The following is a 12,163-nucleotide window of genomic DNA, read 5'->3' as shown; positions in this document are numbered from 1 at the left end:
CTTCATATAAAAATAATCTCACAAAACATTCCATTGCTTTCTCAATAGAATAATAAATCTGCTAATGAACATGTTCTGTAATGATTTTCATGGCTGCCCTCAGTGGGAGAAGGCAGGGGAGAGGAGGAGGGAGGATGGATTGCCAATAGGAGAGGACAGGGGAGAGAGACAAAGCAAACTTTGGATTTCCTGTACTGATAACAAGGACGGGGAACTACAAACCTCCTAAATGAGACCTTCTGAGACATACATCTCTGTAAAAAACAGATACCTCCCAATACTGAGTATTATGCTTCAATTCCAGAGAGAAGCTGCTTATATATCTCTGAATGATGCTAACATTCCTAATTGAAGTCTTTTTTAATATTAAATATTTTCAAATGTTCCAATTAGAAAGCTTATTAAATAGCAAGATTTAATCATCAGCTGCTCTTGATTTAAAGTTAGTAAAATACAAAAGTTATGCCTCTCCCCCAAATAAATAATTCAAAACAAACCACAGACAAGGCCATTCTTGATTGCATGTAAAATTTTCTCCCCATATTTATCTTAAGGAATCCTAATTTCAGCACATGTTAAAATACAGCCAAAGACTTCCAATGGGTTGGAATGTCCGAAAGAAGAATGGGAAAGATTTCTAGGTAGGAACCAGTAAACATTCTAGTCTTGGGTAACTTTTGCTCTCTTTAAAATTAATTAGCAAACAATTCCTTGCTTTGCACCTATAAGTTTTCAATGAATGCCACTTCTGAATAGGCTGGATTGTGACCTTGGCATGTTACGTCCCACTCCAGGGAAGGTACCCTTTTAACGCTTAGAAGTTCTGGGTCCAATTTCTTAGGAATGCTGGCTTTGACTGTCGAGAACCTTTCCCCTCACATGACTCTCAGAAGATGCCTTTGTCAAACTGGCTCATAATTCCTAGTCTCGATCCTAAAAAAGTGCGACACATTTCAAATTCTCAGTCTCTCCTTCTTTCTGACCAATAGAAAAATGTAGAACGACATACATGGAAGTATTTCCATAGGAACTGGTGTTCTGAGGGGCTAGGTTTCATGCTTTATATGAAGCTTCCTAACTGCCCACTTGGCCTCAGTATTATTTGGGGTTATGCAGTGAGGCTGGCCCCACTGGGAGAAGGCCTACATCAGGCATGTCTCCCTCTGCATCAAAGCACAACGTGTGCCCAGTCCACTTTTCCCTCCTTGTCACATACATGCCTTCATCCTTCAAGGTCCCTCATCATCTTAACAAGGGAAGCTGGGCCTTTCTTTTTCCCTTGCCATCTTGAAAGCAAGACTCCCACATGGGTTCTGCAACCTGTGTTCAAACAGTTTTTCCAGGAGACTGTTTAAAGTTAAGGTCCCCAATGGTGTCTTCCAATCAGCTTGGAATGTTTTAAAAAATGTAATTTAAAGGTGCTTTGGTGTAAGTGAGCAAATTTTTAACGCTGGATAACTTTGTAATTTGCTTTTTTAACTGTTAACTAGCCAAGATGGCTTTCAGGGCTCATCCAGCAGAGACAATTCATTTGCACCCAGGTTTTAAGCATTCTGTTCCTCTCTTTTCTCTTCCATTTAGAAAACACTCCTGAAGCATAACAGAGTGGATGGAAAATATAAGATGTTGACAAGACCCAGAAAACATGTAAAAGGTTACCTCCATTTCCAGAGGTTGAAAAGTAAGCAATTTATCCCTGTCTTTGTTCTGAACGCTTGATATTAGTTTCTTTACTTCCAACCTACTTGGAAAACAGTCATGCTATGTGGCTTAAAATGCTAAGCAGATTCCGATATCCTATATACACGTGCAGTTATTTCCAAGAGAAAACCACATTTGCAAATGTCCTCAAAAGGTAAGCAACAAGTGGGGCCCCACAGCCAGGGACCAAGTTGTCAAGTCGGTCTGAGAACATGGGTTTGCTGTAGCTAAAAATTTCCTTCCTAGTGGTTGCAAAATGTGCACTGCTCTCAAAGAAAACACACATTGTTTTATGCCACTATGTGGCTTTCAAGTACAGACATTACTGAAGAAGTGTGAACACCAAATGTGTTGTCTTAATGTATTTAAGACATGGCTGGTGAAAGCATAAAAACCTTTACAGAGACGCTGCGCTGCAGAGGGAAATCAAACAAAATCAAACACAAAAGACTGAAAAGAATACATGCCATGTATCAGTAAGCAAAGCTTAATCTTCACATAGTTCTTGGAAATCACAAGGTATCCAAATGCGTGCAAGGTTTTAAATAAATTGCAGAGAAAACAGGGTCTTGCCAGCTTCAATTTTCTTGTAAGTGAAATCCACCACAGGGAGGGGAAGGAAAGTGATCCGTGATTCCCTTCGTATTATTGGCCACTTCATTAATGTTTTTTTTTTCTTCCCAGAATGATGACAACTTAATCCTGGAAGGAGGAAAAGAGAAAATTGCTATATGTAAAAAAAAAAAAAAAACTTACATCATTCATTTTTTCTAAATTACATGAGACATCAAAATTGGCCAGGCCAAAGTGAGCCTATCCGTTTTCTCCACAGCTACCCTGAGCACACATTTCGGAGGCAGAGTACTCTCCTTCACCAAAACAGCTCTTACAATATGATAAACAAATGTTCTGACTACACTTTTTCCCTTAAAATAACTTAACTCCATGAATGTAAATGGTCTAACTTCTTCTTGGATTATTTAGAGAAAAAGAAATTCAGCAAATTTCCTTCCCCAAATCATTAGTAGTGACACTGGTCTTAATTAAGTGCCTGTAGTATCATACAGACCATTAAAAGGACATATCCTCATGTTCATTTTTATGAACATGAAATAGAAAAATGGATCACATACATGCTTTAAAAAAATCCAGCTGTATATAATTCCTTGGTTGCCTATTATCAGACCTACTTTCAGCAGAATGAAAATTGGCCAGTATGACCTGAATTGCCAGTCTCTTCCCAACATACTGCCTATGACTGTGTGTTTCCAATGGTGCCTGCTTAAGCTCGGTAACTACTTCCGTGTGAACAGTTCAAGAAGAAAGAAGGAATGTTCCCTCTGTTCCTCTTCACATTTCTCTTTGGTCCTTAAACATTGTCATGGAGTCCTAGGATGGGAAAGAAATGTCTTGCCAGGAAGGATGAAAAGGAACACTCCCAGGATCATGTCACACAGCCCAGGGATTCCAGCTCCACTGAATTCCAGAACCAACTCATCATCTCCATTTAGAAGCTCAAGGTCACCGAGGCCTGGTCAGGCCTGCTTGTCCCCTTCTATAGTGCCACATGGTCATCCTCCCAAGCAGAGAAGGAACCTTGATCTTTTGTTGAGACCTCACCGCACAGCTGTCCTCCTGCTGCACATGCAGGCTGTTTGTGCCAAGAACTTCACTGATGTGTGGTGCTACTCTGACCAAGAGAGCAGAAAGTTCCAGCCTCACAGTTAGGAACAGCACACTCCTGACTCTCTACTCATTTCCTCCACTTAGTATGGAAGGGTAACCTTCCATCTTTTCTTTTTCATTGAGATGAAATTCATAGAACATAAAATTAACCATTTTAAAGCATATGATGTAGTGGCATTTTGGACACTCACAATGTTATGCAAACATCACCTCTATCTAGTTCCAAAACATTTTTGCTACCCTCAAAGCAGTCCTCATATTCTTGAAGCAGTCACTCCCATTCTCCTCTTGCCCCAGCCCCGGCAACCATTAACCTGCTTTCAGTCTTTATGTATTCACCTGTTCTGGATATTTCATACAAACAGAATCCTACAATACGTGACCTGTTGTGTTGGACTTCTTCCACTTAGCACAATCCATCCATGTTGGAGCATGTATCAGTACTCCATTCTTTTTTATGGCCAATAATATTCCATTTTGTTCATCCATTCATGAGCTGATGTGTATATGGACTGTTTTTGCCTTTTTGCTATTATGAATAGTGCTGCTATGAACATTCATGGACAAGTATTTAAACACCTGTTGTCTATTCTTTTGGGTAAATACCCAGGGGTGGAATTGCTGTGTCATATGGAAATTTTATATTTAACTTTTTGAGAATTGGAAAACTATTTTCCACAGTGGCTACATCACTTTTTATTCCTACCAGTGATACACTAAAGTTCCAATTTCTCTACAACACCCTTGCCAATATTTGTTATTTTCTGTTTTTGCCTTTTTTTTTTTTTTTTTGGATTATAGACATCTTAGTGGGGTGAACTGGTACCTCATTATGGTTCTGATTTGCATTTACCTAATGATGAGTTAGGTTGAGCACCTTTTCATGTGCTTGATGAACATTTGTATGTCTTCTTTGGAGAATATATATTCCAGGTCCTTTGCCCATTTTTAAATTAGGTTGTCTTTTTGTGTTGAGTTGTAGGACTCTTTATATATTTTGGATGTTAATCCCTTGATTTGCAAATATTTACTCCCATTTTGTGGATTATCTTTTTACTGTGTTGATAGTGTTCTTTCATGCACAAAAAATTTTAATTAGGATGAAGTCCAATTTATCCATTTTTTTCTTTTGTTGCTTGTGGTTTTGGTGTCATATCTAAAAATCCAATGTCAAATCTAAGGTTATGAATACTTCTGCTTTCTTCTAATAGTTTTAATTATTACATTTAGATCTTCAATCCATTTTGAGTTAAACTTTGTTTATGGTATTAGATAGAGGTAACATTCCATTCTTAAGAGTTCCCTATCCTCAGTGACTGACACAAATGTAAACAAAAGCCCTTACCTTAAGTTTCTGGGAGAGACCTGGGGGTGGAGTGAGAAGCCTGGTTGGATGGATATCACACATAGGCCCTTTGCTATCACTAAGTCAAAACTCCTCAGGTATTTTCTCAAATACTTGCTGCTTGTGGCTCACTTGGCCAGCCCTCACCCCTGCCAGGTTGCCCAGATATGCCTTTATCAAATCTTTTTTTAAACAAAAATATTTATTTTTGAGAGATAGAGCATGAGCAGGGGAGGGGCAGAGAGAGAAGGAGACACAGAATCTGAAGCAGGCTCCAGGCTCTGAGCTGTCAGCATAGAGCCCCACACAAGGTTCAAACTCACAAACTGCGAGACTATGACCTGAGCCCAAGTCCTATGCTTAACCGACTGAGCCACCCAGGCCCCCCAAACCTCTCTCTCTCTCTCTTTTTTAAATGTTTATTTATATATTTTGAGAGAGAGAGTGAGCAGGGGGAGAAAGAGAGAGAGAGAAAGGATAGAGAGACAATCCCAGGAAGGTTCCGTGCTGTCAGCACTGAGTTCAATACGGGGCTCAATCTTAGAAACTGTGAGATCATAACCCAAGCTGAAATCAAGAGTCGGACGGTTAACTGACTGAGCCACCCAGGCACCCTGATCAAACCTTTTCTTAAATAAGTCACCACCCTAGCAAAAATAACTAAATGAGAACAACTGCGTTTGTCCCATCCCCCCTTGTTCTTCCAGGGAAATGAAGTAAATCCATCTTTTGTTCTACCTGTTGCTCCCACATAATCATGCATTCTGACTTGTGCACTGACATCTTTCCTGAGGTCCATGACATCAAAGACAGAGAGCACTTGTCCCCGCAGCATTTCAAACACACCTGTCCACAGGCATCTTCAGGTGGTACCCAACCCTGCTACCAAACTTGACATTTTTATTAAGCAGATGAAAAAAATGCTCTTTGTCTTCCATGTTGCTTCGACAGAGATTTCATCTCTTCCAGGAAGCCTGCCCACCTTGGACAAATGGGAGAGTGGTGGGTTTGTCTTAACATGAGCTTACCTAGGCATGGAGTTCCTACAACCACACACAAATGATATATAGTTGACTCTTGAACAATGTAGGGATTGGGGCACTGGCTCCATGCACAGCTGAAAATCTGCGTAGAACTTTTGACTCCCCCAAAAGTAACTACTAACTGCCTACTGTTGATTGGAAGATATACTGGTAACATGAATAGTTGATTAACACATATTTTGTATATGCATTATGCACCGTATTCCCACAATATGGTAAGCTAGAGAAGAGGAAATGTTATCAGGAAAACCGTAAGGAAGAGAAAATACATTTACAGTAGTGTTCTACATTTATCAAAAAAAATCAGCAAGGAAATAGACTTGAGTAGTTCAAACTCGTGTTGTTCAAGGGCCAACTGCTGCCAATGGCTGGCTTTCCTCCATTCTACCACTTTCATCAACTGAATGCAGACCTGGTTCCCAGGCTGACCTCCTAAACGAGTGACTTAATTTAGTCCCTCCAGGGTGGGGACATTTCCTGTGAGGGAGCAAGTAAGGAGGCAGGTGGCATCATTATGTTTCTGATTAAGCTTGGTTTTGTTAACTACTGTGTCCCTACAGTAGAGCCAAGAAACCCTGCTCAGATATTCAGTAAACCGCTGCTGAACGAACAGGAAAGGAGAGGGTAGAATCTGAAAATTTGGGAGTGGAATATATTTTTAGGTGTAGAGTTCCCTCATGGCACATTGACTGAGGGCAAACGCTGTGCCTGTACTCTTACTGAAAGAGCACAGTGCTGGGTACAGAGTCAGACATCGGCAGATACATCACTGGCCAAGAAAGGTGGGTCTTGTGGGACAAACTTTTTTTTTTTAACCTCATGACATTCTGTTTGAATGATCTGATTTTCAGTATATCTGATCTGACATAATAATAAACTATGTAGTCACCATGAGCCAGGGCATGTTACTATCCTGTTTGGTTGATATGCAACTTTTTTTTTTTGGCCATTGCTGGTGTTTGTCTTTGCCTTTGTCCTGATTCTTCGAGTGTAATTTCTAGAAGAATAGCATGTGCCTAACCCAGGGCATAAGCAGAATTGGATATTAAAGGATAATGCATAATAGTAATTGGATAATAAATGGTGAACATGGTGATTATGGATAAGTCCATTACTTATGTTTGGGCTCAGACATTTAATGAAAAGAGCCAGTAATAAAAAAGAAGGCAGTGCCAATGAGAGCTAGCCTCTTTTCCATCTCTGTGAGATGGCTCTGTAGACCAAACTGTGCCAAGTATCCTGCCTGACACTGTTCATCAGCGGCATGGGACAGCCTTTCTCCCTCCTTGGGCAGCATCAGCATCAGTTTCAATTTTCAAGGACTATATATAAGGTGCATCAATTTACTGCTAGAAAAATTCTTCAAGATGTAAATGTAATCATACATTTGACATGTGGGGAGGTAGGTGGAAGGAGTGATGGTAAACGACATTCACAGAGAAGCAAAATATAATAGCAACATAAATCCTTCCCTTACATTTAATTGATTATTAAAATAGACCACATATGCAACACAAATGAACAGTGACTATAACTTACAAGCTCAACTAAGTGCGCATCAACATATAAGTCTATATATCATCAGATTAATGGGTGCCATTTTTACCTTGCTTTCTGCTTCTGCAATGTTCTTTCTCTAGAAATGAATGTTTTAAACAAGAAATTGGATTTTATTGATAAAATCCCTATTCAGAAATATCTACATAGAGCTTCTCAGCTATAAATATTAATTAATTGGATCGCTGGTACCCATAATGCAACTTTGTTCTGACCCATGTGCCCTATGAACTAGATATTTTTTGGATTCAATTTTCTTAAAACCAACTGTCAGCATCATGTGATAGAGGAGATGAAAAATGAAAATGAGCAGTCCCGCTGTGCAGGTGGGTGACCTGTGGGAGAGAGTCTGCCTGGTAGGATTTTTACACGAACCATCAGACACAGACCAATTGATTAGATCATCTCATACCCGCCACCAACTAGGCTCAAGAGACTAATTAGAGAGAGTACTGCCTGCGCAGGCACCCCATTGACACCTAATTTGCTCAGCCAAAGCCTTTGGGGAAAATGTATTATCTCTGCAGCTGCACTTCATGCATTTCTGATTTGAGGCATAAGCAAGGAGTGCTTCATCACTCTTTTGAGCAAACTGAATGTAGAAGCCCTTAAGTGCTAAATGCAAGCAAACAGACCCAAATTAAAAACGGGCCAGGCTCTTTCTAATTCCCTCTGTGCTCCCCATTAAATCTCTGTGTGTACATACACACACACCCCTCCACATACACATGCAGTTTACACGCCAGCGGGACCATACAGCTGAAGACCCCAGCTCAGGGTGCTTCTATGTGATCAGATGGCCTTTCTTCCACTAGCCTATTTACCCACTCTAAGGTTTTGTGTTTGTTTTATTGTCTTTTTTTGTCCCCCCTGCTGCATTACCTCTCTGCGAAGTATTCTTCTTTTTTTCTACAGGAAGACTCTGGCCCATTTTTTTCTCCTCTAAGCCTCACTGGAGAGAAGCGATTATTTTGATTCCAAATTAAAACAACTGTAGGTTTTCCTTTCATCGCCTAAATTGTGAACAGGATATTCACCAGGATGTATGTGAAACTGTAGGGTAATCCGCTCATTTCTGTTTGAGAGACTCTTTGTTAAGATGCTAACAGAGAGGGAAGAATTATTAAAATTTAACAGAAGGAAAGCTGCCTCACAATGGCAAAGATGGTATAGAATTATGAAATAATTATCTTCAAGAAAAAACAATTTATGTCATTTGACCAAGTTTAGCTTTTATCTGTTTATCTGAAATAAAACCAATTCCAATCTTCTTTTCAAATGTAGAAACCAAACCACTGGTACAGGAGTCATTTAAAGATAGATAGGTAATTAATTACATGCTTTTAAAAAAAAGGAATAAAAATTAAAAGTTCAGACAATGTGGAAAAATTAGGTTAGCTTTGTGCCAAATCTAGTTACTAATTTTATGCCTTTCTATTCACATGTTAGAAAAATTATTTTACCCACATGTTCTGGTAAATTACAATTCTGCTTTGTAATTTTTACACTTATCTTATTCTTAAGAACTCAATAAAGATATTTTAGCTAGCTACTTTTCTTTTTTAAGTTTATTTATTTATTTTGAGAGAGTGTGTGTGCAAGCAGGGGAGGATGCAGAGAGAGAATCCCAAGCATGGAGCCCCCATGCGGGGCTTGACCCCGTGAAATCTGAGATCATGACCTGAGCCAAAATTAAGAGTTGGACACTTAATCTGACTGAGTCACCCGCCCCTTAGTTGTCTACTTTTATACCAGCATTCAAAACTGGCCTAAATTGTCAAATGATAGTCAAAGGATTATAGTGGCCACCTTAGTGAATATCTTTCTGAAGGCAAATGGAAAGTGGTTATAGGGGAGATGTCTGAAAATAGTTAGAAAAGCAGGGCCTTAGCTAACACATATAACTGTCTATAGAATTTATTCTGATATTATGGAAAACATAGTCCAGAAAGCTCCCCCTCCTCAAGTACCACATTAAAAAGATTTCATGTGGAAAATATCCAGGAAAGTAAAAACCTACCAGGCTGTGCTGCCTTGAGTTTAATTTTGCTTAAAATACTAAGAAAAACAATGAAATTAATCTTTTGTACTTAATTCACCTTCAAGCAGCATTCACTACTTATAGAAAATTAACTCCAGAAATAAGCCTGCTAAACCCTAAGCAATAGGCAAGCATGGATCTCTCTGAAGTAAATATGTGCATATATATATATACACATATATATACACGCACACATATACATACATATATATATGTATATATATGAATGAATATATATGGCACATATATTCATTTTTATATATAGAACACATATACTCAAGTTTTATACTGTAGATTCTACATAAATGTTAGACTCAAAATGGTTAAGTTTTAATCTTTATACTGATTTCAGAAAATCTGGGGACAGCTTAATTTCTTCGTTGTTTTGAGTGACTTTAATTATGTCATGATTTGGCTAGAAATATAGTTTTCTTGCAGAAAATTTGAAATCAGTGGTTTCCAGTTCTCTGACATTGCATTGAAGCTCCTTGGGAGCTTCCTGAAGGAAGTAGAAAATCAGTCAAACCTACTTCTGTAACTTATTTCTGACTTATGATAATCATGTTTCTTCCCCATCCCTCCACCCCCCAGAAGAGAACACATCTTTGAGACCAGCAAGAGAATATTAATTAAAATGAATGCAGAGATAGACAGGCTTTGTTTTAAGCTTAACAGAAGGTCCATCATTCAAAATAGCTCAAATCCTTTAAGTTGAAAGCCGTTTAGTAACATCCATATGGATGCACAAGGCACTAATTGCAGTGACTTTGCACATTTTAAGCTTCATGCCAAAGCGGAGATTTTAATTAAAAAATTTTAGGCAAAGCTATAAGTCTCACATTTCAAACAGAGCATTTCTCACACAAGGAAACTTAACATATCATTTTAATAATCATCACTATCAGTGAACATTTATTGAAATCCCCATTAAAAACCAGGCATTGTATGATGTATAATTAGTGGTAACTGAAAAGAATGCTGGTGTGACTGTTTATTAAATCAGATTTATGTAAATGTAAAAGACTAGTCATATTTTAGACCCATGTGGATGGCAATTCTAGGAGCATGTCCTGTCTCAATGAAGGTCAAGAGAAGTGCAGGGAGACAAGGAAAGTACTGATCTGGATCTTCTAAGAGCATCCAAGACACAAACCGTCTTTTACAAAATCTTTTATAAAATCGTATCTATATAATCATGTGTCCACATATACAAATACATAACTGTGAGGTTTGAAATAGCTCATTGAAATAATTTTAATGACAAAATTAAGAATAGAAGACCCTTTACCAAATGGGACTTGTTCTTTCCAAGGATTTCACATTTGAAGCTTTATTTGCTCAGCATACCTTTATAACTGACTGGCTGCCAAGTGGGATAAGTTAATTAAACAGGATTCAGACTTTCACCTTCCTTATATATTACAGTCCTACTAAACTATATTTAAATAAACCAAATACAAAGCTATATAGACAAGCAGTGTGCAAATTTTTTACAACTTAAAACAAACACACACAAATATAAAACTACTTCTAAGTATTTAGCAGTCAGAGAAAGACAAGGATTCATGTCTGACTTTCATTAAAAGATCTGAGAGGAGATCTGAGACTTCATTTTGGGTGGAATTTTTTCTTTCAAATGAAAACCTGCCTAGTACTATTATCCAAAGTGTTGAAGAAGAAGAAGTTTTCATGCTAAGGGTTTTGAATTCAATTTAATATGATCACCTACAATGTCATTCTATCTAGTGAACCATTGTATTGCAGAAATCTGCAAAGCTAAAACATAAATTTCTGTGGTCGAAGTTAGATTACAAAGGATGGATAAAGAACGGTGTCAGCAGAAACCAGAAGTCAGATGGTTTCATGTGAGAGATGTAGATTTACTGTTGAAGTTTTGAGCCACCAAGTCACGGCAGCCACATGTCAGAGACATAAAAACAGTTGCATGTGAGTTGAAGAGGGGCATGGTACCCTACCTACCATCCACTTACCCACATGCTTCTGCTTGGCTTGGCTTGGCCACATGCTCTGGCTTGGAATTCACTGTTTACTGCACATGTCTTCTTGATATTAGCACATTTTGCTCTGCCATCCAAAATTCTATATCTTTAACCCTTCCATCAATCTTCTTTCACCTGTAAGCTATGCTAGTATTTTTATTAGTGTTTTTACTGCTTTTGTGAGTTCTATGTGCTTTAGACCGAATGTTTGTATGCTCCCCAAATTCCTATGTTGAAACCTAATCCCCAGTGTGATGGTATTTCCAGATGGAATCTTTGGGAGGTGATTAGATCACGAGGGTGGAACTCACATGAATGGGATTAGTGCCCTTATTAAAGAGACCCTAGAGAGCTCTCTCACCCCTTCATCATGTGAAGACACAGGAAAGAAGTGAAAGAGGGTCCAGACATGAATCTGCTGGTGCCATGGACTTCCAGCCTCCTGAATGGTGGGAAATAAATTTCTGTTGTTTATAAAGCCCCCATTCTGTGGTATTCTGTTATAGCAGCCTTAATAGACTGAGACATTATGGTTACCAAATTGAAAAAAAAATTCTTACTCTGTTTTTTTTCCATAAGTCATATAATTTTTACTGAGGTATTCTGTTGAACACAGGTAGGAAAATGGACATCATATTCTAGCCGAAACATCTATTCTTGTGGAGCACATTCTGATATTGTCACAGAACGACACATCGTAGACACTATCATAGCAACATTTTTTTCCTGAGAAGGGTCCAAACAAGGACGGGGGGATGCGGACGCTGGACAGCCAGCTCACTGGGCACCG

General features: G+C 38.6%; 1 protein-coding gene across 2 annotated transcripts in view; it reads right to left on the bottom strand.

Moving 5' to 3' along the window:
• CDK14 (cyclin dependent kinase 14) overlaps positions 1-12,163 on the bottom strand; it is a 600,313-nt gene that overhangs the window by 23,152 nt on the left and 564,998 nt on the right. The window contains exon 15 of one of the 2 annotated variants that reach the window (XM_042966088.1): positions 2,284-2,403. The exons of the other annotated variant lie outside the window; for it this stretch is intronic. The gene's annotated coding sequence lies outside the window, so the exon portion shown is untranslated. Of the gene's footprint in view, positions 1-2,283; positions 2,404-12,163 lie in introns of those variants that run through there. 2 annotated transcript variants of the gene reach the window in all.

Source organism: Panthera tigris, chromosome A2 (genome assembly GCF_018350195.1).
Source record: "Panthera tigris isolate Pti1 chromosome A2, P.tigris_Pti1_mat1.1, whole genome shotgun sequence".
NCBI classification, from domain to species: Eukaryota; Metazoa; Chordata; class Mammalia; order Carnivora; family Felidae; genus Panthera; species Panthera tigris.
This window is presented reverse-complemented; position numbering and strand designations above follow the sequence as displayed.